The 26443-nt window shown below is 36.0% G+C and overlaps 1 long non-coding RNA gene across 1 annotated transcript; it reads right to left on the reverse strand.

The window, feature by feature from the left end:
• Positions 1-248: 248 nt before the first annotated feature.
• Positions 249-26101, reverse strand: LOC137020974 (uncharacterized). Its single transcript, XR_010895264.1, has 3 exons — positions 26029-26101; positions 15420-15496; positions 249-439 (listed from the first exon to the last, which is right to left on the reverse strand). It is a non-coding gene; the product is annotated as an uncharacterized lncRNA (long non-coding RNA).
• Between the last annotated feature and the right edge of the window lie 342 nt (positions 26102-26443).

Consider the following 26443-nt stretch of genomic DNA (forward strand, 5'->3'; position numbering starts at 1 on the left):
TTGGTTCATGGTTTATAACTCTTTCACAAAGGCTTTTTAAAATCCCTATGGGGATGGAATACTTCTGGAAGCAGCACTGCTGAAAAGGTAGGCGGGCAATGAAGCAGAATTACATCACAGCTCTTCTAATCAGAATTAGAACTATTTGTTTTATAATACACGTTATCATATTGTAAAAAATGTTTGTAAAACATCATTAATAAAGGTTTGAAATAAAGTAGTGTTACCATAAATCGGTCTAGCTCCGTCTCTGGCTCTGCAGCTGGGCGGGAGAATCACACAGAAGATGAGAGGAAGGAGAGACACTTGGGGGATTCGGAGCCAAAACCAGGGTCTGCGTCTTGCCTGCCAATGTCTTTCCTGCTCAGGCTGAGAATACAGGGAAGATGTTGTGCTGGGCCACAGCTAGTGCTGTTCAGTCCCCCTGTGAGCAAGATGCCTACGTGCAAGAGGGCCAAGACATTTGGACGCGTCTATGAGCCTCTGTTTATAACTTTAGGCCAAGTGAGATCTTATATCTTGTTCAAAAGCTAATGCAAGCATTATAATTGCTCATACTTAGGATTAATGGTTTGAACAAACATCTAACTCCGAGTATTAAACTTCAACTTGTACTGCACCATTTATTCTACAGACATTATTAATCCATCAAATACTGCAGTTAATAGGTTTGCTGTTACTTTTAAGTGAGCAGACTTCAATGATCTTGCCTAGCAGACAATAAACCTCTCCAGAAATATTATCAGTTTCATGTTGCTTGTTAATGGTGGAAAAAAAGGAAATAGTAGTAAAATGTCAACTTTAAGACACATAGTAGCCTCTGCATTGTGAAGTAAGTGGCACACATACTATGAGTAGTTGTTTGAAACATCTGTCTTTAAGCAAATCAAGTATGAGTTTTGGATGAGCGCCACTTCATGTAATTAATATTCATGAGCCAAGATGGTAACTGATATAATATGTATGCAGAAAGCATGTTTCTCCATATACACTGCTGTTAAAAAGAGTGGGGTAAGACGTTTTTGAAAGAAATGAAGCTTTTTTTTTTTTTTTTTTTTTATAAAGGATGCATTAAATTGATCAAAAGAAACAGTAAAGACTTTTACATTGTTAGAAATTATTTCTGTATCAAATAAACGCTGTTCTTTAAAACTTTCTCATTAAACAATCCTGAAAAAAAATATAATTGTTTCCACAAATATATTAAGCAGCACAATTGTTTTCAACATTGATGATAATAAGATAAGTTTCTTGATAATATTAAGTTAAGATAAAAGTAAAAGATAATACGTTTCTTGAGCAGCAGATCAGCATATTAGAATGATTTCTGAAGGATCATGTGACACTGAAGACTGGAATAATGATGCTGAAAATTCAGCTTTGATCACAGGAATAAACTAGATAAAAAAGTTGAGTCGAGACAAACTTTAAGTTGGCTTGAAAAAGCCGGTCCAGAAAGTTTGAAGCAGTTTTAAAAGTTTTCAGTTTGAAAGTTTCAGTTTTAGTTTAGTAATTTTGATAAGAGTACTGTGTGGTTGCTAAGGTTTTGCTATGTGGTTGCTAGGGTACTCTGAGTGGTTGCTAAGATATTGCTATGTGGTTGCTAGGGTACTCGGGGTAGTTGCTAGGGTGTTGCTATGCGGTTGCTAGGGTACTCGGGATGGTTGCTAAGGTATTTTGGGTGGTTGCTAGGCTGTTGCTATGCAGTTGCTAAGGTACTCAGGGTGGTCGCTAGGGTGTTGCTATGCGGTTGCTAAGGTACTCAGGGTGGTCGCTATGGTGTTTCTATGTGGTTGCTAGGGTACTCGGGGGTCGCTATGGTGTTGCTATGCGGTTGCTAGGGTACTCAGGGTGGTCGCTAAGGTGTTGCTATGCGGTTGCTAGGGTAATCGGGGTGGTCGCTAAGGTGTTGCTATGCGGTTGCTAGGGTACTCGGGGTGGTTGATAGGGTGTTGCTAGGTTTAGTTTGATAGATAGATTTAGTTTGATAGATAGATTTAGTTTGATAGATAGATGAGTTTATGAGTTTGAATGAGTTTCAATGGATTAGAAATAGTACCAAAGACTATGGAATAACACAAGACGTGTCACTCGTATAGTTTTGAATGGGAGAAAGTGTAACACGCAATATGGCAGAATAAGTCCCGCCTTCTAAATAAGAGCCAATCGCCGACTGGTAAAGTCATCGCGTCACTTCAGCGGCCATTAGAATTGCCGGTTTCTATAGAAACAGTCAGACGCGCGCCTCCGAAGAGACGCACATTTAGGTCTGCGCATGCGCATTAGCTTAATCCAACCTGAAAAATACAGTTTTTTGTCATGATTCGAGCGTTTAGAAACTAAATGTATGAGTCGGTTGTTGTTAGATTTCATTGGTGATTTCAAATATGAAATTTAATCGTAAGGTTGACGAACAGTTTTGGAGAATTTGATGTTTCCCCATTCAAAGAGATAGGGCATGATGCCCACTGCCCAGGATTCCCGAGAGGCATTTCAAAGATGACCACCGAGTGAAATGACTTGTCTTAAAGGGACTTTAATAGTACATAGAATGGCACTTGAGTCTAATTGAGTTTTTGAGTCTAATGGGCTTCCGTAGTTTAAATTTGAATTTTGACAGTTCATTTGAACATTCCGTCAATGAAAGTCAATGGGATTTTTCGAGCTTTAACAGTCTTTTTTAGGAAAACCGTAAGTCTGATCAGTTAGAAAAGATATAGCACACTAAAGCCGGGGACACACCTAACGATTAGCTGAAACATTCTAAGACTGAACTGAACACACATAGCGATTGTTTCCTTCGACTGGAGCCGATTTTAATCGTTGACAGTCGGAGAAGAACACAAACGTTTATGATTGAGACCGCTGCTAAGCAACACACTGTGCTCGGGATCTTGAAAATGGATGTAAACAAACAGCTCGCGCTCTTCATCTGCAGCTATATCTGTGCGGAAAATAACTAAAAAAGAGGAAAAACGCGCAGGATATGTGTGAGGTCCTGGCTGGAGAGGCAACATGGATTTGTTCTCTACAGAGAGAATTTGAGGTGAGTAAACAAAATCTCAATAATAGGTAGAATATTTGTAATTCATATGCTTAAATCTATTTTTAGGGCTTGCACTCCGGTGGTGTCGGCCGTTGTTAAGCAACGATAATCTGCGATTCTCAATGAAGCTTGTTCGACTTGAAACGGCACTGTACAGACCATTAAATTACCACAGAAGTAACGTTAACTTTATACTACCACAATGCGACCTCAAAGGGCACTTTCAATTTTGCGATCAAAGGGGCAGGGCTCTTTATATTCTCTCTGTATATACTGTATCAACTGTTAATTTTGTATCCGTATCAGATAAATAATATTGGCTGGTGCTCCAGGACACTCGCCCAATGCCGTCTATGGATAATCCGGCCCTGTACATTACCTGACACGTTCAAAGCTTCCGCAATAGCAGCCCAGTGTCGTTCCTTATCGCTTCTATAATGGTATTCCTTCGAAGATATGTTGTAACGTTATTCGTACTCTTGCCAGAGTTCAACCAGTTTTTCTTCCATACCGGTTGTCCAATGTGTTTTTATGTTTCAAACGTTTTGACGCCATTTCGCCGCTTGTTTACAATCGCCTGACACAGTCTCCAAGGAAACAGAGACGTCATCGGTCACAAATATTATGCTGCCTTCACGTGCTCTCAGTGCTATTGTAAAGATGACTTTCCTTGAAAAAAGAAAAAAAAAACGAAACTTGAATGCGATTTGCTCATAATCACTACTTCAGAAGTGGGAATTATCAAATTTGAGAAGAATCTTTGTGAGGAGGACTGGCAATGACTGTTTCTAAAATTCCAAGACTAGAATCGTTAAACGCAGCACACTGCACGATTTTAAGCACCAACTGTAAACACCGAACGCAACTGGCTCTGACTCGGCGCGATTGGACATGATCAGTCGTAAGTATCAAATTACATTCATAATCGGGTTTACAATTGTTAGGTGTGTCCCCGGCTTAAGTCTGAAGATCTGACCCGAGTTTGGAGTATGTAGAGTTAAAGCTCTAGGAGGAGTTAGAGTTGGAAATTTTAGTCTCAGAAGAAAATAGCATAACAGTAAGTTTGCTTTTTCAAGCCAACTTAATTACATTTTAACATATATTCAAATAGAAAACAGTTGTTTAAAATTGTAATAATATTCCACAATATTACTGTTTTTACTGTATTTTCGATGAAATAAATGCAGCCTTGGTGAGCATAAGAGACTTCAAAAACATTTAAAAAAAAATCTTACAGACCGCAAACTTTTGAACGGTAGTGTACATTGATTCAAACATAGCTAACAAATAAAACAGCATATTTGCAAACAAACATTATACACATTACTGCCAAGCTACAGCCCCGACAAGGAACAATAATTTTTTCAGCGCTAAAATGTAAGGCTCCTTTCTCTATACATGCCTATTTTAAGGCCAAGAACATTCTATTGTGCCTCTGCAGTGTGGAAAAAAGACCAGAACATTTTAAAAATGGATGACTAAATGATACGGATTGATTTCATGCTTTCAAATGCATTCTTTTATGCGTATAGCCCCAGAATATCCAGATAGTGTTTAGATTAACATAGACGCACAAAATGATTTCATTTCTTCAGCAGTGTGCTTTTAGATGCGCTAGCATTCCCATCTTACGAGCAGAGACTTCTTTAGCTCTTTAGTTACTAATCCTCAGGAGGAGACGAGAGCAGCCCGGCATCTGAGCTTTACAGCTGTTCGCCTTTCAGCAGACGTGGAGAAACACCGACAGAGATGATGCTACCTTAAAACTCAGACATGCCACAAGACCAATCAAACGATTAAAGCTTATAACTACATTTTAACATCAAAGCTGCTTTAGAGTTCACTGCATTATGAATGTGTTCAATATAAATCTGCACTATTAATGCTTTGATGACAATCATTGAATTTAAACAGAGTTCTCCAGCTGCAATTCTGCATCTAATGAAACAAAAACAGAGAAAAAAAAAAAAAAAAAAAAAATAGATGTCCCCAAACTTGCTCATATGCTGCCGTATCATTATTTCAGGTTATGTCTGACTTTAGTTCAACAAAGGAAAAAATGAAAAGGCATTCAGTTCCGTTTCAATGCCAGAACATAAACAACGCATATATGACAGGTATTCTCAGAGACAGAACTTGTAATCAGTGCAAACCATATGTCTCGCAGCTCATAACCAAAACCCCTCATTAAAATCAAGAATATTTCATTTCTCATCGAGTGCCGCTCTTTGTTTCATAAGAAATTGTCAATGGGACATCATTAAGGCACAATCAAAATTACATGCGACAAGTCATTCTGGAGAAGAAACGGTGTGTGCTTTTGTGAAAAGGAGCCAAGCATAACTGAGAAAGAAGAAGTGATCACACCTCGATGGATCACGCGGAACTGAAACGTCTCCCGTCTACACCATCGCCACAACATGGAGACGCCGCAAACCGTGTCTCTTATTTCTCACAAAGCTATTGAAGCTTCCTCAGCAGAACATACGGTTATAATCTTCAAAAAGTGTTATATATATATATATATATATAAAAAACTTTGGTCTAAGGTCCAATTCTGACTATTAACTAGTTAAGTTGGCTTGAAAAAGCAAACTTTCTTTTATGCTATTTTCTTCTGAGACTAAAATTTCCAACTCTAACTCCTCCTAGAGCTTTAACTCTACATACTCCAAACTCGGGTCAGATCTTCAGACTGTTCTGACTTAGTGTGCTATATCTTTTCTAACTGATCGGACTTATGGTTTTCCTAAAAAAGACTGTTAAAGCTCGGAAAAATCCCATTGACTTTCATTGACGGAATGTTCAAATGAACTGTCAAAATTCAAATTTAAACTACGGAAGCCCATTAGACTCAAAAACTCAGTTAGACTCAAGTGCCATTCTATGTACTATTTCTAATCCATTGAAACTCATTCAAACTCATAAACTCATCTAATCTATCTATCTATCTATCTATCTATCTATCTATCTATCTATCTATCCATCAAACTAAATCTATCAAACTTAATCTAGCAACACCCTATCAACCACCCCGAGGACCCTAGCAACCACATAGCAACATCTTAGCAACCACCCCGAGTACCCTAGCAACCACATAGCAACATCCTAGCAACCGTGTAGCAAGACCCTAGCAACCACCCAGAATACCTTAGCAACCATCCTGAGTACCCTAGCAACCACCCAGAATACCTTAGCAACCATCCCGAGTACCCTAGCAACCGCATAGCAACACCCTAACAACCACCCCGAGTACCCTAGCAACCACATAGCAACATCTTAGCAACCACTCAGAGTACCCTAGCAACCGCATAGCAAAACCTTAGCAACCACACAGAGCACCCTAGTACTCTATCAAAATTACTAAACTAAAACTGAAACTTTCAAACTGAAAGCTTTTAAAACTGCTTCAAACTTTCTGGACCGGCTTTTTCAAGCCAACTTAAAATTTGTCTTGACAAACTTTTTTATCTAGTTGGTTATTATCAGAGATGGGCAGTATTTATGATACATGTATTTCAAATACAAAACAGTATTTTGTAATTTGTATTTGATAGGGTTGATGAAAATGGCTTTGTATTTTGTATCAAAATACTTTAGTGTTTTGTATTTTTGAAATACTGTAAAATACTTTATAAGAAGTCTACATGATGACATCATAAAAATGCAATCTCTGATTGGTGCTTTCTCAGTGGTTTCCTTAGACTTGTTCAGAACAGATGTCAAGTTTTGGTGTTGCCTAGGCTAAATAGTTAAATTTACAGCTTTCTTGAAAGCAATTACCGAGCAGCAGCCCCCTATATTCATCATTAACAATCAAAGGATTAAATAGTTATAAACTAGTTGCTATGAATACAGGTGCCATCACAGTGTCTTCTTGTGAAGGACTTGTTTGTCATTGAGTCCGTGTTGCTGATGCAAAGTAGGCCCTTTGTTACCAAACATCAAGTAACTAAATTAGGATACAATTATAAGCCATTCGCAAACTGTTAAAAATTAAACTGTTGGTTACTTTAAAACTAAATTTCATCTGGGCGATCGCAGGAATATGTTAATATTTGATCTGTTAATGAACTGAGTCAGTGTAATGATGAAGGGATAGATCAAATAGGCCAATTGATGGAAGGTTTGCGAAGAAATGTCATGATCCCTTGTAAAAGTATTTTTTAGTATTTTTAAAATACAAAAATACAGTATTTTATTTTGATACATTTAAAATTAAGGTATTTTGTATTTTATTTTAAAATACATTTTGATGTATTTTTGCCCAACCCTGCTTATTATCATGCATATTACTAGGATATTGGCTATTTATTAGTACTTATTCTACATAGTTTAGATCCCTTAATCCTACCCAATACCTAAACTTAACAACTAACTCACTTACTACTAATAAGCAGTAATATTTTAGCTAATCATCTTGTAATGAATGTCATTTCAGTTCTACTTTCTGACTATGAATTATCATTAGCAGTAAAAGACAACAATACTCAAGCACTGTAAAAGGTTTTGCAACAAACAAGCTTTTTTCCAGTATAATTTCATATGAGTTTCTTCAGACCTTACAAGTTAGCACTGTACATGATTTATGAGCTTGTGACCTCCTAACTGAACTCCTTTCCACAAATTGATCATAGAAATAAAAACAATATAAATAAAAATTAATAACAGTTTTCTCTTAGTCTTAGGCTATAGTGTAAACAATAAGTGCAACCAAAATCAAAGCACTCTCTCAATATTCAAAGTGCAAATAGACCAAATTTTTCTTCAAGCATGATACAGAGATAAGAGATGTTACAACTACACAGCTCAGCCTTAGATATCTTTCATTTTGGGAGATATTTGCATGCATCAGGGAGCTGCTTTCAAAATGCGGGGTACTGAAATTACGTTTGAACGCATGTTCGCGTTTTACTTTCGCTTTCGATTTCGTGATCGCACATACTCTGTGAATAGGGAGCGGCGGTGCTGAGTGCGCATTCTATAAAATAAGTCATAAGTCAGATGCTTAGGCTCTGTTGTGCAATGAATCCTCTGCCATAGTCTTGTCAGTCATCTCGTCACTTACTCTCGTCACGTGATCAGTGAACTCTGATTCCTGCTGCACTACGTACGACTCTGCAGCTCGCACTGGATGGGATTGGAGCGACTGTTATGCCATCATGGCAACATCCAAGACAGCTTTTAAAAAAAAAAAATCTTTATTTTTATTTTATAAATACTCATATTTTGCATTTAATGTGCTTGATTGTCATGAAAAATATGACATCACAATGCAAAAACATAGCGATAAAAACTAGGGACGGATAATTTCTTCCGTATTGTGACGTACGGATTATTCAAGAGAAAAAAATGAAAGTCTGAAGATCAATAATATGCATTTAGAAAATAGACAAGGTTCCATTTCTCGATGACTTTAGTGGCCTTAAAAATAAATTAGCTTAATTTACTTTAATGATAGTTTTTGTTTGTGGCATGAAATATCACATGGGCATGTTCTAGACAGGTTTCGTTACATTCACCCACTAAAATGAACTTTTCTTTGGCCGTATCCCTCAAGCAACAACCACCCAAACGTCTTCTCTCATCCTGATGTGCTGTCATGCGCTACGGCCCGCACTAACCAGGCGTGTGTCTGCCTCGAAGTGTTTAATAAACTCCAACATACTGCTGCACGAGAAGCACTGCTGGTGACCTGACGTTCATGTGCGCTTGATGGACGCTCGGGCAGCGCGCTTGGCACACACCAGCCTCGAATTACCTGCCTGGCTACCCTGCGGCCTGCCATTTTGTGGCACTGTGTGGCAGCAGATGGTGCGGGTCACTACACGGGTCTTGGACACTGAGTGGCTGCTATATATAAACCTGCAGCAGCACGCTTGTGTAGCCTAATGGATTCATCTATTTATGGAAAAAATATAATAAATGCAATTAGTGTTATGATGAATCATGCTCATGCCTAGAAATCAGATCAGATGGATGTATTTTAAGCAAAAAATTATGTATGAACAAAATGTTTATCTTATTAACACATCATGGCACGCATTGTTTTGTCTTACGTCATCTGTTATTGGCAGCACTTGTTGTTCTCTTGTTGCCATTACATCATCGCTTAGCTATTTTTCCCTGACAAACTTGCAGACGAATGCTTTTTAAAGACTTTTCTGGGTGTTTGGAAGGTTTAAAGGGATGGTTCATCCAAAAATATCATATTAAAATATTACAGCATTTACTCACCCTCATGTCATATGACTTTAGAAGACTTATAATTTCACGCTCAAGGAATATGGACTATTTTTATGGTACTTTTATGTTGCTTTTGTGTCTTTTTTGAAGCCTGAAAGCTCCAGTAAGCAGAAAAGAACAGCCATAAACTTATATATATAAAGTATAGAGATACATTATATTAACTACTTTATTTTTTTAAATCATATGTTTGCATATATATAATTTTATATGCTATATTATATAATATATATAATGCTATACTATATATGCTATATATTATAATCTCTCTCTCTCTCTCTCTCTCTCTCTCTCTATATATATATATATATATATATATATATGCAAACATAAATTATATTATATTAGAATATTACACACAAATTATATATATTTATTATATAATATTTTAGCAAATACATGTATATAAATATTTTTGCAAAAAAATTATTAAAATAACTAATATATATATATATATATATATATATATATATATATATATATATATATATATATATATATATATATATATATATATTAGTAATTGTAATCATTTTTTTGGAAAAAAAAATGTATATATATTTTTTTCTAAATGATTAGATATTTAATATAAAAAGAGCAGCCATATTCTTCAATCTTTCTTTATAAGAGGGTGAGTAAATGACAACAGACATTTTTATTTTTGGCCAAACTATCCCTTTATCGGTGGCTGGAGGGCATGTGAGCATGTCACAATGAAGATGCCAACCTTATGGTAGCCGGTTCTCCAGATGGAGCGTGCGCTACAAAGGAGAAGCTTGTTCTCATCAAAGGCTAATGTGAAGTTTTAATCAAACGCCATGCGAATGCCAGACCAAACAGTGAAAGGATGGAACGGACGGGTCAAATTCAGTTCAAACAGCCACTCAAAGGCTTCCTAAAATTGCCGCCAACTTCAAACGCACAAGCAAATCACTTTCTCCATGGCGGGATACAGAGCCAATTTTAAGCTAATCACATTGGGAAGCCCTGCAGCTCTGTTAACCATGACGAAGGTACAAAAATCACCAAAATTCGCTATGAAACACAAAACAAGCTAGTGCTAGACATGCACAACAATGAAGGCTAATGCACAGATGCAGTTTTGTCAAATGGCATTAACAAAGATGAAAATAAGCTTTTATTTTCCCTTGTTTCGTTGCTAAATGAAGCCTAAATTGTAATTTCGAAGCAAGAGAAAACCACACATTTCAAAGCAGCATGCCTTATAGTCACTGTTTTCATTTTATTCTATATTTATAATATTAAGTTTATTCTTTTTTTTTATTTAAATCAGAGTTAAATCAGCTCTGCTCAGAGTACAAATGGTCCCTCTCTTAATAGTGTTAAAATAACACTGAAGCAGAGTTAAAGTTTATGAGATAATTAAACAATTAATAAGGCTGTGACTGAAGTCAGTTACAGTTCTTGTGTTTCTGTTTTGTTCAGTGATTCTGCTTGTTAACAGCAGGTGTTCATCACTAATGCACAATAATCACTTAATTAATTGTTTAATAATCTCATAAACTTTAACTCTGATTAAGTGTTATTTTAACACTATTTAGAGAGGGACCATATGTACTCTGAGCAGAGTTGATTTAGGAGATTTTGCTGTGTAAAAATTAGAATTTATTTATTTATTTTTTTTTTAAATAATAATTTGCTGTACATAAGCAATATCCAAAAGACATTAATATTACATTAATATTCCAACTTCTATAAAGCCCTCATTTTCCACTTCTCATAACTCGTAATTGGTAATCAAGTAATCAATGTGCAGAAACTAATATGCTAATATGAGTGTCAACTGCCCTTTAAAAATAAAAATGCCACTGCGAGTGTGGTAAAAATACACCGTGAGTCACAGATCCAATGCAGAACATCTGTAGCTCTTATCACCGATGACAGTTTGAGAACATCTAAAACGACATTAATTACATTCCTGACAGCCGAATCAGCAAGTGTGATCAATGTGACATTCAAAGTAAAGCCCTCTGCAAAAATCACACACCTCTAGCATCTCACATTATAGGCCAAGCATGAAGTGTGTAGACGATCATGACAGGTTACCACCCGCTGATCTTATTATGTTGTCTTCAGCTCTTTAACGATAGCAAGAGGGCTTTGCTTATTCAGTCAGAAAATAATCATAATCACAAAAGCACAGTCTAGACAGTTTTTGTTTCTCATTAATGGGCGATTCTTTCATTCCTGACTACTTGAAAACTTGAAAAACAAAACTTCTTCAAACTTATTCATCTGTGTTAAAACAGTCATCACAAGCCTTGAATTTTCATATTGTTTGTGACAGTAAATCTTTACATTTAGAGATATTTTCTGTTATAAAAATACAAAACTGTACATAAAAGACAAATAAATTCTGATAAGTTCTTAAAAAGTGCAAAGTTAAAGGTCATTGATTATGTCTGGCAATGATTACAGTATCACTCTCAGAAAAAAAAAAGGTACAAAAGCTTTCACTGGGGTGGTACCCTTTCAAAAAGGTTCTAATATGTGCAATATAGGTAAACTTTTGAGGTACTAATATGTACTCTTAAGGTACAAAGTTGTACCTTTTGAAAGGGTACACTCAAAAAAAAAAAAGATTTTTTGATGCTGTTCAGTTTATTTTAACAATTTATTTTGATTCAACACCATTGTATCAGGTTTCTGGTTTAAATGTGATTGATTCATGTTAAATTGACTTGAAATGATTACTCTTTGACTTTGACTTGATGTTTTCATATTGGGATAACATGTTTCAATCGAGTAAACCCAACCAGGGCTCAATCAAACAGGATTTTCACTTCCCATCATGCTTTGCAAAAAGGATGAACTAGGAGTGTAAATGTTGAAATAAAGTGTTATTTTAAGCAGTTTTTAGGAAGATGAGAAAATGGAGAGACTTTTTAACGTTTACTGTTAAAGTTTCTATTAATTAATAGTTTTAGGGTTACCATTGTGGTGAATTGATGCAAACTTTCAAATTACTTTAATAAGGAAGTAATCACTGTGGTAGTGCTCTGGGTTGCATTTCCCAAAAGCATTGTAAGCCTATGTTGATTGTAAAACCATTGCCACCAATGGACTTATGATCAATTTAGGCTTTACAATGTTTTTGGTTAAGGCAATTAAGGATGAATCCAGTATCACATCTAGACACATTCTAACACAGAACATCACAAAAGTTATATAAATCACAAAATTAAACAAGAAGATTTAATTGTAAAAATCAATGTATATGAAAACAATTTATTTTTATTTATTCATTTATTGCTTTTTATTTATTTTCCAAAACATTGCAAATTAGTTGGGCTGACACTATTACATTAAGCTGTGCCCAACCATAAGTTGAATCAACCTTAATAAATTAAGTTGACCCAACGTAAGTACATTAAATTGGAATAACAGAATTGCATAATGCTGAAATAAAGCAACTTAATCATGTGAAAATCCTTTCCATGATTTTTTATGTTCATTCAAAGAGTTATTTTTTTGAGTGTACCGCCTCAGTGACAGCTTTTGTGCCTTTTTTCTGAAAAAGTTTTTCGACACTTCCCAAATTTACGAAACGGTATTAAACGGTATTAATTTTTTAAAAAACAAAATGACTGTTTTTAAAATAAAAGCATTGAAGAATCACCATGATATGGAAGATTGTTTCAACCATGAAATAAAAAAAATAAAAAAGGTAATTGCAACTTTATATCTCACAATTCTGACTTTTTTCTCAGAATTGTGAGATATAACTCTCAATTGCGTGTCATAATGTCCAATTGTGAGGGGAAAAAACACTGAATTGCTCAGAATTGTGAGTTTATATGCTCGCAATTCTGAGAAAAAATACAAACTCGCAATTGTGAGAGAAAAACAGAATTGCGAGTTTAAAGTCAGAATTGTGTGATTAAAAACTCATAATTGTGAAAAAAAGTCAGAGTTGCGATTTTAAATCTCACTTCTGACTTTATAACTCACAATTGCATATATAATATATATAGTATAGCATTATAAAAAGTGGCAATTACCTTTTTAATTTTTTTTATTTAGTTAGTGGCGGAAACAAGCTTCCATACCACAATACGCTGCTTCAATCCCATCCAAACTGTTTGCTGAATGCTTGTTCATACCTGTCTGTGATAATAAGATAAAGTCTGTATTACGTTTTCTCTTTGATGCATATTAATGAGTGTTTTCACTGTATGTTTCAGTTATAAATGAGAAACTTTTGTTGTTGAAATGTGGATGCACATCACAGCAAATGAGTCTCTCTTTCCGCCTAAGCCGTCGGTGGGAAAGTCACAAAGTGGCTTATCTCTCTGAGTTCAGAGATTTTCTCTTATTTAATTTATTTTTATCTCATTCATTGTTTTGCACATTTGCATAGAGTCTTTATTCTGCAAGTCCCTGCAAGCACTTAAGGTTGCTTTTATGAGTAATATACATTGTTAGCTATTTTGTAAATTAATGGTCCACTACCCTGATTGGATCAAATCAAGGGTGGACAAACTCCTCATCCACCCTCACCCTCATTTTCGATCTGCTTCATCCCATCTCTTTTTTCATTCTATTAGAGATGGTGAAAGATTGCCTTATCTCCCTCAGAGGCATGGAAAGCCGCCTTGCGTGAAAGTGCCAGGATTCAAAATTCAAAGTAGTGATTAATGTGGCCGTCCTCCTCATAGACTGTGAAAATTAGCTCCCAGCTCTATTGAACGTGACACTGCACTCTGGAAGAATCCTTACAAACTGTAAATACGGCGTAGTCATGTGTATTCGTCTACTAGCACTATTCCCCTCATGGACTCACACACCTGGGAATTTAATATTCAGTGCTTCAGAAGACTTTCAGGCAAGGTGCAAAATTAAACCCTCTAAGAGTCAAAAGTGAGTAAAAAATGACTTGAGCAAATGTTATCACCAATTCGTAATAGTGTGGCAACTGCTAAAGACAGCAACTTTTTGAACAGAGGCAATAATCAAACACACGCTCATGAACTGTACTCTCTTTTACGTAGCACTGCGAACTCTGATTGTTTTTAGTGAGTCATAAATCTTTTACTGAATTGATTCATTTGGACAGTTTAAATGAACTGGTTCAAAAATGTATTCACAGATTGATTAAAATTCCTTTATTTATTTAATAAATACCTGTAAATTATTTATTTATTTCTTTTCTTTTCTTTTAATTAACTTGTCGTTGTTCTATTGTGTAATTTAATATTGACTGTTGTATTAGTGTGTTTGTGTTGTCTTATTGTGTTGTGTATACAGCTTTTTTTTTTTTCTTTCTTTCTTTTTATGTGTAACATCTACCTGCCTGGGGGTCTGCAGATGGAAATTAGCCTAAGGCTATAATCTGGCATATTTACATTTGTCTTAATGTTCATTAATATGCATTGTTCCCCCCGTTCTTCTTAAATAAATAAATAAATAATTTTTTTGGCCAGTTATTCATAAATTAATATAGAAAATAAATATAAATAAATATAGAAAAAACTAATATATACACTACCGCTCAAAAGTTTAGAATCGGTAAGATTTTTAATGTTTTTAAAAGAGGTTTTGTCTGCTCACCAAGGGAGCATTTATTTAATTAAAAATACAGTAAAAACAGTAATATTGTGAAATATTATTACAATTTAAAATGAATGTTTATTATTTGAAAATATTTTAAAATGTAATTTATTTCTGTGATGCAAAGCTGAATTTTCAGCATCGTTAATCCAGTCTTCAGTGTCACATGATCCTTTAGAAATCATTCTAATATGTCAATTTTGTTTGTTTTGTTTTGTCAATATTGTTTACAATTGTACAAAATATTTGTGTACAATATTTTTTTTCAGGATTCTTTGATGAATAGAAAGTTCAAAAGAACAGTGTTTATTTGAAATCTAATCTTTTGTAACATTATAAATGTCTTTGCTGTCACTTTTGATTGATTTAATGCATCCTTGCTGGATAAAAGTATTCATTTCTTTAATTTCTTTAATACAGTATATATAAAAAAAAATGATAAAAAGAAATTATATAAATTATATTACATTTTATAAATATAGATATTATTTGCATTAAATAAAAATGATAACTATATATATATCATTTATCGTGTGTGTCCTGGCGCTTCTCTTACCTTCAGTTGTTTGATATTTTTTGGATGCAATTCTCAGTTGTCCAGTTTCCATATTTGTCATCATAAAGGTGATGCACCTTGAGAAAGAAGATGATTATGGGTTAATTATCACTATATCAGAGGCAGAGACATGACATCTTGCTATGAAGTATGACCACTAAATGGCTTCCTAATTATGATTAATCACTCTGAGATGACACCCGGGTTTCATATTCATTCATCCAGGTTAAGAAAGACAGTTTCAATTAGCTTTTTTAGGACAGAATCACGCTTTTACTTTAGCTAGTTATACTGATGCAATCAACTGGGAATCTTTTATATACCATGTGCTGCTCTCACTGAATGAGTGACACATGCTAAGGACTGTTAAAGGGATAGTTCACCCAAAAATGAAAATTTGATGTTTATCTGCTTACCCCCAGGGCATCCAAGATGTAGATGACTTTTTTTCTTCAGTCGAACAAAAATGATGATTTTTAACTGCAACCGCTGCTGTCTGTCAGTCAAATAATAGCAGTGATTGGGAACTTGAACAATAAGAGTCGAAAAAACTTCCATAGACAAATCCAAATTAAACCCTGCGGCTCGTGACGGCACATTGATGTCCTAAGACACGAAACGATCGGTTTGTGTGAGAAACCGAACAGTATTTATATCATTTTTTACCTCTAATACACCACTATGTACAACTTTGTTCAGCTTCCGGCTAGTGAGGTCTGATCGCGCTCTGACAACGGAAGTGATGTCTCGGGCTCATTGAAGTATATGGGCGAGACATCACTTCCGTCACCAGAACGCGTTTTTTGACCTCACTAACAGGAAGCTGAACGAAGTTGGACATAGTGGTGTATTAGAGGTAAAAATTATATAAATAATGTTCGGTTTCTCGCACAAACCGATCGTTTCGTGTCTTAGGACATTAATGTGTCCTCACGAGCCGCAGGGTTTAATTTGGATTTGTCTATGGAAGTTTTTTCGACTCTTATTGTTCAAGTTCCCAATCACTGCTATTAAAAAAAGTGAAAAAAGAAAAGAAAAGAAAAAGTCACCTACATCTTGGATGCACTGGGGGTAAGCAGATAAACATAAAATTTTCATTTTTGGGTGAACTATCCCTTTAATATTACTATTGAACAAACCTTTAACCCTAAGGCCAGATATCTACTTTAACCAAGTAAGCAAACTCAAACGTCGATGCTTGACCAATGCACTGAAAACTCACATTCTCCCTGATGATGCGTTGTGACAAGAAACCTCAGCAGTGTTGCCAGACGTACGATAATTATTGCATTTGTGCGATAATTTTGACCTCTGTACGATGTATGATCAATAACGAAAAAAATCTCATAATGTACGATAATTTCAGTATTTTGTGACACTTCAAATGATGGTCGTTATAATCGTCTCATTGATTTATTAATTTAGTTCATTTACCTATACTAAAAAGTTGTGTACGATCATTTTCTTCCAAATACGATAATTTTGAGCTTCTGGTACGATAACTGGTCATTTCCAATCTGGCAACACTGAACATCAGCAAGGGGTGATAGAGTTACCTTGGCTGCTAAGTCAATTGGATGTGTTATTATTCTTTTAGCTACAACTACAATAAACATTTCGATGAAGAACACAAGCCATATCTAGAGACCAACAGATTTGTGGATGGGGTTTCAAAACCACCTGGCAACCCACCAGCAATTAGCAACATTCCAAAAATGATTCAAAACACCATAGAAACTCTTTAGCAATGCTCTGAAAACCACCTGCAATGCCCTAGCATTGTGATGGCACATTTCCATGGCTAAACACCAAATCACATTCTATAGAACATTTAAAAATCCACTTTCGTTTGTGCCTTCAGCACTTTGAACCATTACTCCTTGGATCAGAGATATCAGAAGCATCAACATGTTAGCACAGCTCATGTTTCAGACATTCAAGGGTGTATTTGAGGTTATTTGACTTGTTTTCTATCGATTGCAGCTCTCTAAAGACCATGAGAGGATCTTAAACATGTGGACTCTTCAATAATGAGTCAAGCTAATTAAGCAGACAGGGAGGAATGATGTTTTTGTTGTCTGAAGTAATTAGTCACTTGTTGCCCATAGTTAGCAGCTGTAGCTTTCACAACTACATTTTCTGAAATAAATGTCAGTGGTGCTTGCTAGGGCGATTCTGGGTTCTTATGCGGTTGCTAAGGTGTTCTGAGTGGTTTTAGGGTGTTGCTATGCAGTTGTTCTAGTCAAAGAGTCTCCATGACGTTTTGATCTCTAGATATGAATCTCCTTCAATGCAAGGTGTCATTCATGCCCATAACCACCAGGGGCAACCGCAGGATTTTCTCAAGGGGTACAGAAACTGGATCAAGCACCAATCTAAAAATTCACAAACTTTCTTAATAGAATGCGATATTCAGGAAGCCAAACGCTTAAACACGCAGACTATATGATATGAACTTAGCATGGCTCCAAAAATATGTTTACGACAGCATCATTAATTTGTGGAACTTGTTATCTCAGTCACATATGGCTGGAGCTGAGACTCAAAGACGCACGCTCAAACAAGCCTATATGCACATATATTATGCAAAATAAAGGAAGAACAAAGTAAACAGACGCTATAGGTGACAGGAAGGACTTCATTAGGGGGGGATTTCTGCTGAGCTGACAGAGACACCCTGCTCTCTCTCATTCTCTCTCGCTGTCTTAAACACACACACACACACACATTTATGCTTCCCATTCTTGTGAGACAAACAGTGGGAATGGGAAATGGGGGTGGACAAGGAGAGAGACAGAACAAGGCCCGTCACCACACAGCATAGGCTTTTTGTCACTTTCAGAGGAGGCCTGTAAGCGAGCTAGTGGCAGTCACAGCGGTTGTGGGAGGCAGGGTGAGGGAAAGTTCATCTGGAGGCGCACAGCTCCGAACGCAGCTCCAGAGACACGGATTGACTCCAGGCTTTTGGCAGTACGACAGCAGTTAGCGCGTAGCAGGCTAATACCGCACGGTGCTTTTCACAGACCCTAATCTACACAACAACAGTGGTTAGGACACAAACAACTTCAATATGAGTCATGTTTATACATAGCCGTGCTGGTTTTGTTGCTTTGTTGCGCATTATGGGTTATTTTTCATGTCTGTTTGATGAAGGGTGGAGAGGAAACCTGGAGCGCTAACCGCTTGTCAAGCCCAATTATAGTGTGGATTTTTGGGTGGTGAAACACTCGCGGTCAATTTAAGTTCACTGCAACTTGTTAGAATTTGTTTTTGCTTTTTAAAACACTGTGAGGTGGTTGTCTACAGTATACAGCCAGGGTCCAAAATGAACCTACGCCGCGATGACAACTGTAAAAAAAAAATCCTTGTAAAATTTACGGTAAAAAAACGGCAGCTGTGGTTGCCAAAACTTTACCGTAAAAAATACGGTAGCAACGTAAAAAAATATTCAGTTACATTTGCGGTAAAAAAAAAAAAACATTTCGTTAACTGATATAATGTTAATTTACCAACATACTGAAGTACTAATATCTGCTTTGTACCTTTGTAATACACTGACAGTCACCAAACACAGTGGTGATAAGAGTCACATGATGAATCAAAGCTCATGACAAGCAGATTTTACACAATACTAATATATAGAAGGTGCACAGTGTCACTCACACAAACACTAAACACCATCATGTTAACACACAAGAAATTATAAAAATGCAATAAACATTAATTTGACAACATTAGATGTAAAATAAAACCCTAATGTACATATCTGATTAGAAAAAAGTAAGAAGAAGCAGTTATTTCAACGAAAATACATCAAATGTGAAGTGTCATGCAGGGAATTGTGGGAATGTAAATTTAACGGTATTTCACCGTAAAATTACATTAAATGTAGCGTTAGATCTATTACAGTTATTCTATGTATATAGTACAGAAACTTTCTGTAAACCAATTAACTGTTTTTCACCATAGCATTTTTACAGTTTTTTACCATTAAAATCATGGTCAAATTTCCATTCGAAAATATTTCTGACCAGTCATGAAATTGTATTTTGAATTATTTGAATTAATTAAATAAATAGAATTATTAAATAATTGTATTTTTGTCCCAATGCAACATACTTTAATTAGGAAATTTCACTGTAGAGGTACTCTGCACCACCAAAAACGTCACACTTTTACCATAATTTTGAATTCATAAAGTCCTTTCTGAGGATTCCTTACAAAAAATAAAAGGATTAAAATTTAAAAAAAGAAAGAAATTATATATTCACCCTCATGCCATTCCATATATATATATTATATATATATATATATATATATATATATATATATATATATATATATATATATATATATATATAATGTTATAAAATATATAATAATAAATAATAATGTTTAAGCTTCTCTTTCCCAAACAATGATAGTGGACACTTAAATTTATAATCAAGCTGCAAAAATGACAAAAGCACCTTAAAAGTTGTCATGTTTTTAAAATGTGCTCAAAAAATAATATAATTATATGTTCACTATGGTTCGAAACTTTGGGAATAGTAAGATAGTAGATAGTAAGAAGTTTACTAGAAGTTTAAGAAGTTAATATTGTGAAATATTACTGCAATTTAAAATACCGGTTTTCTATTTTAATATATTTTAAAATTTAATACATTCCCGTGATCAAAGCTGAATTTTCAGCATCATTACTCCAGTCTTCAGTGTCACATGATCCTTCAGAAATCATTCTAATATGATGATTTTCTGCTCAAGAAACATTATTATCAATGTTTAAAACAGTTGTGCTGCATTTATGTTTTGTGAAAAACGTGATACATTTTTTTCAGGATTCTATGATGAATAAGTTAAAAAGAACAGCATTTATTTGAAATTATCTTTTGTAACATTAATATTGTCTTGACTGTCACTTTGAATCAATTTAATGCATCCTTGCTGAACAAAAGTATTAATTTCTTTAATAAAAATTGTACTGACCCCAAATTTTTTAACAGTACTGTATAATATAAATATAATTTAATTCAACCTACTTCCAAGTCTTAAAAACATCATATCGTGTTTTTGTTCCTCGTCTGTCTTTTTGATAGGTTAATATGAGTCGAGGAATATCCCACAAATTTGTCACCACATGGAGTTCTGCAGGGGGGAAAACACAAATTTCCTAGATACCGCAACTGACAGTTAAAACTTGTAAGGTTTGCAGCCTCAAATATTACATGTTACAAGCCAACAGGCAAGTAAATAAAACAGCTGTTTTACAGGCCATCATTTTCGAGTGCCTACAGCTATAACTATCGCTGAGACTAGGTTCGCACTAGCATACCTAAACAGCCCCAGAGCTAAAAATGAAGTTGAGATGTTGACATGCCGGGAATTCTCAGAGGGCCGGTCATTTAAAATACTGTTTCACACGACTCAAAGTTTGCCATCATCCTTCATCAAAAACAAATTATTAACCTTTAGAAACTAGCGCGGCTGGCAGACATTCCCGAGTTCATTCCAGGCTGCAATATCTGCCAAAACTCGGCTGAAAATACACACAGGGACCATTTTCTTAACAGCTGGGAGTTCAATTAGCAGCTGATAAGCGAGCAGGGGTTGGACCCTCCAGTTTCCGATTCCTCATGAAAAGAGGAGCAGAGCGGGCCGACTCGGCACCGCGGGCCAGAATAGAAGAGTAATGTTCCTCTGCGCACAGCTGCTAACTGACAACAAAGGACTTGTCATCGTGATTAATGGCTTGAGGAAGCCTCTCTTTGTTACCAGGGCAGCACTGTACTATGTTAAAGGCTATTAACGTGGGGAATAGATGGGGAAATATAAAAAAAAAAAACAAAGAGGGAGGAGAAATTATATATATAAAAATCAGTACAGGGCGTGAATAAAGGAGTCAAAGTGGCTGAGCTGGAGTAAGGGGGAATCCGTGATGTAGTTCACTGTAATTTTACCACACTGGCAATGTGGGGCGTATGACAAAGAGCTATTTGTTGAAATCACCGCATATCGGTATTCGTGGTGATAAATACTTAAGGCTGAAGATTTGTCATCTGCAGCACTGGATTTAGGAGTTCTAGACATTCTTTCTTTTCCCCTTCACTCCACCAGCTCTAAATGAAAAGAACTATTTATGGAGGCCATGATATGATGCACTGTCAGGTAAGTAAGAGTGAAAGAAGCAACTTTTCACATTGATTTTTATGTCAGCTGAAAACAGAAAGGTTTTTGGCTCTGATGTTGCCATGGCAACTAGAGAAAAAATGCTTTTAGATTCACCTTCAGTGACTGAGATCCTCCTGCCATAAAAGTTGGGCAGGTCTTTTGGAGGCAAACAACCGTTGATGGGCGCTATTGACTTCCATAGTATGGGGAAAAAAAAGTCTTAAAAATATCTTCTTTTGTGTTTAGCAGAAGAAAGAAATTCATACAGGTTTGGAACAATTTTCATTTTTGGGTGAACTATCCCTTTAACTCCTGAAGTGTGTAAGAAGCCAAACTGAACAATTAGTTGTTAATAATGTATTCTAACGACCATCAGAAATGTTTTTCTCTTCTTTATTTGCGAAATCACATGAAAAGTGGTACAAGCCTCGACTCATTTGTGTTGCCAACCCACAATATACCAAAATAAATCCAAATGCTTTATGCTAAAAATAAGACCAAAATATTGCATCACACTTTAATAACTCCAAGCTTATAGGTTCTATCAAACGTACGTCTAGGTAAGTCTAAGGTGTCCCCTGAATGTGTCTGTGAAGTTTCAGCTCAAAATACCCCATAGATTTTTTTTTATTAATTTTTTTAACTGCCTATTTTGGGGCATTATTAACTATGCACCGTTTCATGCTGCGGCCCCTTTAAATTCTTGTGCTCCCCGCCCCCAGAGCTTGCGCTTGCCTTAAACAGCATAAACAGCATAAATTTTACACAGCTAATATAACCCTCAAAATGGATCTTTACAAAGTGTTCGTCATGCAACATGTCTAATCGCATAAGTATGGTATTTATTTGGATGTTTACATTTGATTCTGAATGAATTTGAGGCTGTGCTCCGAGGCTAAAGCTAACATTACACACTGTTGGAGAGATTTATAAAGAATGAAGTTGTGTTTATGAATTATACAGACAGCAAGTGTTTAATAATGAAAATAGCGACGGCTTTTGTCTCCGTGAATACAGTATACAGAAACGATGGTAACTTTAACCACATTTAACAGTACATTAGCAACATGCTAATGACAATTTACAAATATCACTAAAAATATCATGTTATCATGGATCATGTCAGTTATTATTGCTCCATCTGCCATTTTTCACTATTGTTCTTGCTTGCTTACCTAGTCTGATGATTCAGCTGTGCACAGATCCAGACGTTAATACTGGCTGCCCTTGTGTAATGCCTTGAACATGAGCTGGCATATGCAAATATTGGGGGCGTACATATTAATGATCCCGACTGTTACGTAACAGTCGGTGTTATGTTGAGATTCGCCTGTTTTTCGGAGGTCTTTTAAACAAATGAGATTTACATAACAAGGAGGAAACAATGGAGTTTGAGACTCACTGTATGTCATTTCCATGTACTGAACTCTTGATATTCAACTATGCCAAGATAAATTAAATTTTTGATTCGATGGCACCTTTAAACAACAAGCCCAAAAAAGCCTAATAAGTGGACATGGCAACACACTGTAAGGGTGTGAAAACACGACGCCTCCTAGTTAAAATAGTTAAACATAACAAGCCTTTTGTCGCTGTAATATTACTTTGGTCAGAAGAGCAGATGCCAAACATGCAGGACAGAGCACATTTAGGCCACGTCCACACAGGGGGGGAACAATCCAATCGTCTCCATTGACTTTATATTTGGGAGGCTGCTTGATTGTCATTTCTGACTTATAACAATAAACAGAACAATGTCTAAACACTGCTATGTGTCAAAATGTGTACAGCAAACAAGATAAAAAACCCAGAATTAATTTTTTTTAAGCTGCCGAACTGTAAAAGCCAAAAGTGGATACAGGCAATAAGACGTGAAGCATCAGCAGAATGGGTAAATTTTGGGATCCTGACACTCAGTATGCCCACGTGTGCAGTAAACATTTTGTCACTGGTAAGTCAAATATCCAAATGTCAGTTTTATATAATATATTTCCTATTGCTGATTTCGTTCCCCTTCCAGTGGGTTCTCAGAGTAATATAACGTCACGCTCTGTCTCAATTGCCTGTATCCACTTTCGTGTCTTTAAACGCTTGTTTTTTGGGTCGACAGCTTATAAAAACCTCTGGTTTTTTTTTGGTTCTGGGTTTTTTATCTTGTTTGCTGTACACCCTGTCACATAGCAGCTTTTAGACATTGTTCTGTTTTTTGCTATAAGTCAAAAATGACAAGGAGGCAGCTTCACGCAATACAAAGTCAATGGAGACGGTTGTCTGAATGTTTTTCCCCACAGTGGGCGTGGTTTTCAGATTATGATGCGTGTCGCTCTGTCTCTATGCCTAGGCATTGCCATGGTTACCACGTTGTCAATCATCGCAGTTTCAGGAGCAAGTCATGTTCCGTACACACACAAAACCATCATTTATATGATGCAGCATTATTTTTTTTTTTGTATTTTTATGAAAATATCTAAATAGTATTGTGTACCAAATCGGTACTGGATTTTTAAAAATGTGACACTTTCAGCACTGTTGAGTGGATTCGTAAACACCTCTGATTGGCCTTTGTTTTCACACACTCAGACATGTCTGTGATTGGCTACAATGATCAATGCATATTAGCGTTTGAAAGCACACAGGATTGTTTGAAAGCATTTTGAAAGAGGGAGCGTTTGAAACAATACATAGACGCCTGCTTTCAAACGCTCCTGTGTTTATCTGCGTGAAGAGTGTCATTGATGTGTATTTACAACATGTTTTTGAAGTGTTGATCATTGTAGCTAATCACAGAGATATGTGATGAGCACGTGAACACAATGACCAATCAGAGGTGTTTACCAATCTGCTCAACAGCGCTCAAGGCGTCACATTTTTAAAATTCCATTACCGACTTCATACCGAAGTCTGTACTTTTGACAACACTACTTCTGAGCAATGACATTTCTCTCTGGGTTCTTACTTTTCCTCAGAACTTTTGACATACGTCATGCTTTCTCTTGGGAGCTGGGCTTTTCAATCTTGTCAGGACTAAGCTTTAATTCCACTTCCCTTACACAAATGACTAAAGGGATTTTTTGACATTAAGTAAATCTCCTGTCACGTCCGTTCGGTCTTCATTGGCTAAAACACTGACGTAATCAGTCAAATTCAGATGGGTTGTTTTTAACATTATGAAATATCTGACATATATGTCTTTCTCACAGCTATCTTCATTGCGTATTCAGTCAGGCACACGTCTGGCTTGCCATTTCCCTATTGCGCTCTGGCAGTCGTGGTCTGAAGGAGCGGCCGACCCTGCCCTCGGAGCAGACAGCTTTCCCCTGACTGGGCCCACATGGGACATCACTGCTGTGGTGTTTTAAGTGAGAGGAAAATGAGAACCTTAGACACAGTGTCACACGGCCCATGAACTATGGAATAGCCTCTGCACCGATAAGACAACCCTTTCCGACATGGGAATATTTGAGGAGTCTTTCATATGACAGGTCTAGTGGAACACGGCATTGAAGGGTCAAATGGAAAGATTTCACGCATGTTTATGCTGGACAGGTTGGAGCGCCATGCTAGGGGAACTACTGTTTTTCAAACCAAAGCGTTTGACAGCATGCAAGTTCAAACTTTACCATGCACACTGGTCCAAAACAATTAGTTGGATGAGAAACATTGTTTCTGCATCAGTTGCTGCTCCTCGGTGGCAAACGCGTGTCAGGATGGAGCTGAGCTGTCAGGGTTATTCTGAGAAACGCGGCTTGCGTCAGCTGGCACAGCTGAGACAGATGCGAGACTCATTCGTGTGATATCAATCTCGAGCGCCCAAAGCGCCATCCTCCAAATCTCTCACGAAAGCCTTTGAAGCAAGTCTTTGATGTCTCATCATTCTCTAATTACTTGCATTGTCATGGTTATCACTCATTAGACTCAATTGGGTTTGTTGAGTCTTTAATGGATACTTGCAGTTATGTGGCTTACTGGTTAAAAGTTGGGGCCTGTAACATAAAAGTTGTAGGTTCGAATCACAGAAGGAACGTTTCATGCAGTATTGATCTCGCCAATAAATAACTGATAAAAATGTTTGTTGAAAGGTTTTTTGATTCCATCAATCATGAAGACGAGAGTAAAAATATGCATTATGTCGATAATTTAACCATTTTCATTAAAACTGTACTGTTGACAAAAATATGAGGGGAAAAATATGCTAAAACATGGACAGTAACTACAGCAAAAAAGTTAGTTAACAGTTAATTTGTAAATATGTAATTTCTCATCTAAAATGTTACTTTCATCAACTAAAATTAGATGAGTAAAACACAAATAAATTAATGAATATGGAATATATAAAAATTTAAAAGATATTCATGGTGTCTTAGAGTAAAGCACAAGGGCACTGTACCAATATCTTATAAATTACTTAGGAAAAGAATGCAGAAATCAATAATTTACTCACCCTTATGTTGTTTTTTCTTTCTTTCATGGATGACAAAGGGAGATGCTTTGAAGAATGTCCATTTCCAAATGGACAAACAGACAAAGATTTGATCCTCTTTTTACCTGCTGAAAATAATGGCACAAACAATAATACAAAATGATGAAAACATGTCAAATTGCAACAAAACCAATGTTAACCACATAATTAGTAATGTAAAAAAAAAAAAAATATATATATATATATATATATTAGACAGTTTAGGATGTTGCATTATGTATTGTGTGTCTGCACTGCAAATAGTACCATAAAAGTAGACCCTTGCACTATGTTCCAAGTCTTCAGGAGCCATACAATAGATCTGCATTCGGAACAGACCGAAATTTGTTGTTCAAATTAAAAAAAAAGTTTTGAAATTGTGATCAAGTTTGCTCAT

Source organism: Chanodichthys erythropterus, chromosome 6 (assembly GCF_024489055.1).
Source record: "Chanodichthys erythropterus isolate Z2021 chromosome 6, ASM2448905v1, whole genome shotgun sequence".
Classification (NCBI taxonomy): domain Eukaryota; kingdom Metazoa; phylum Chordata; class Actinopteri; order Cypriniformes; family Xenocyprididae; genus Chanodichthys; species Chanodichthys erythropterus.